This window comes from Mugil cephalus, chromosome 3 (assembly GCF_022458985.1).
Source record: "Mugil cephalus isolate CIBA_MC_2020 chromosome 3, CIBA_Mcephalus_1.1, whole genome shotgun sequence".
Taxonomy (NCBI): domain Eukaryota; kingdom Metazoa; phylum Chordata; class Actinopteri; order Mugiliformes; family Mugilidae; genus Mugil; species Mugil cephalus.
In genome coordinates, this window is record NC_061772.1 from 23,001,200 (window position 1) to 23,003,746 (window position 2,547).

Here is a 2,547-nt window from a genome sequence, read left to right on the forward strand (position 1 = left end):
TCCACGGTAAGATTGTGAGCAGGATGTTTAGTTAGAAGGTTGTTTGTTGAAAAAGTTACCTGAAGTAAGCATGGGTTAACCTTCTTTGTATAGCAATATACACATGTTTTTTGGGTGTTCAGGTACCCCGGTGTGAACAAATGCATTTAAATATAACAGTCTGGCTCTTACCTTCATGAAGGTAATAACATTCAGCATTTGTTTAAACTAACTGAGAAGGACATGCGGTTATTGAAGATGTGGATGTGAATGGAAGGCTGCAGTTTGTAGTACTATTGAATTATATTGTGATGTACCGACACATTTTTCTATTATTCTGACAACTCTATTTTAGTCAGAGGGCTAGGCTAAATAACAAAAACGCCTTTGTGTTTAATTCAATACAATTTCAGAGCGACACAAACAGCATCCTCCAAAATGATCTCACAGTTATATCACCACCTTTCTTACGCTGTTTCAACATACACCGACCATTATAGCAGTCATGAAAGGAGGTTTTGTGCAGGACTGTTTGAATGCATTTGTGCACCTAATGAACTGGAAAGTGTATATAGTGCATTCTCAGACGACACTGTTTTCCTCACGGTTTCAAAATGAATGGTGATGCCGCTGAGAGGAACAAGTAATGGCGTGACGATCATCATTTCCACATAAATTTAAGTAAAGCGGAAGAAACTGTGAGTCACCAGATCAATTGGAAACCTGTTAGCAAACGTGGTTTAGTCACTCCTTATAAACATGTAGAGGCCCAGATTAATTTGCTGCTTTGCTTTGAGATGTAGGCTTTACCGTTCTTGTTGGCATTTAACAAACGGAAAGCTTTTGTTATTAATAAGCTTGGTAATTTAATCTCAGGGTTGAATGCCAGTAAACTCGCCAGTAAACTGTTGAACTATGTTGAACATATGAAGTATAAAGCTAAAGGTACTTCTTAACACAACGCTTAAAATAATTAATAAATTGTTGCGATAATTTGCTAAATATTGGAAGATAAATGGATAAACTAGTTAGCTAAATAATGTTTCAACTGTTGGTTGGCACCACTGATCAATACAAGGCCTCTGGCTTCTACAAATCCGAACAGAAGCGGTAGAAATGCAAACTTAACCGAATGATAATTCAGTTTTCACTTAAAGGGATACGCCACTCTTATGTGAAATTCAGTCACTCACAGTATTCCCCAGAGTTGGATAAGTGAGAAAAAGCATTTTTTGGAATTGGTCCTGACATTGTCTTAATTCGGCAGTGCAGGTTTTAGCTTTACCTTAGCATAGGCTAAACTGTAATGTAGTGTTGCCACTTAGCCAGTCGTTCGCAAAAGTGCGAAATAAACTCAAGAATTTTCCTAATTACTTCTTGTGACATGTACATTCAAGTACAAATGTCAACGCAATTAACACTAAGGGCCGCAGCTAGGCACAAAGACACCACGTAGCACCTGGAAATACATTGACGTTAGTTTTGACGTTGGTTTTCAGGTACTGCGTGGCGGCTTTGTGCCTGCCAGCGGTGCTTTGCCGGAATATAGTCCCAATCTATATCTGCCCTAGGCAATCGCTTCGTGTTAATTGCACTGACATTTGTACTTGATTTGAATGTACAGGTCACAAAAAGTAATTAGGAAAATTCTTGAGTTTATGTATCACTTTTGCAAATGACTGGCTAATTGGCAACACTACATTACAATGCGTATGCTAAGCTAAAGTTAACTGCTACGCTGCCGGATTAGGACCATGTCTGGACCGATGTAAAAATGCTCTTTCTCACTTATCCGACTCTGGGGAATACAGTGAGTGACTAATTTTCACATAGGTGCGCCGTATCCCTTTAACATACATTTTAAAATACGCAATTAGATCATGATTTATGATGAGGTTAAAAGGTTTGGTAACCGTCTGTGTAGCCTCGCTTAGATAACTGGTCTTTTTTATTTTAGTTTATTTTCTCTTCTGGTTTGTATTTCAACCAAATCAATGGGCCAGAAGCAGTACACGCAGGCCTGGAAGCGTCCCTGCAGCCCATCAGTCTGTAAGAGGACATCCTTACCTCTATAGTAGCAGCTTGGGGCTCATATCTTGCCTTGTAGCTTGAGCAGGTGTTTTACTGCTGCTGGCACCCACCCAGAAGTCTGCAGAGAAACCAGAAGAAAGAGAAGGCAAAGTGAGAGATTCTGTCATGCACTGGGTCAGAGGAATGCCTAACTATAATCATCTGTGATGGTATAATCATAGCTCAGTCAAACTCTACCCCAGGCTCATACCCCCCTCCCTCTCTTGCAAGTGCACAGTACTTTCTGTCTCTCTCTCTCTCTCTCTCTGATATGAGTGAAACTGGCAATCTGACTTTAGAGAGACAAGTCTCAGCACCGTCTGAAGAGCCCTTATCATTCCAAGAGTTGTTTTTTTTTTCAGGCTAATCTACGACCACTTTTCCCATTTTAATCTGCGTCTGTGTATGAAGAGTGTTTCTTGGGTCGGCCATACACTAGAAAGATTAATGAACCCAATTTGCAAAAGTGACCTTTGGGCTGGTAAAGCAGTGCCGCTG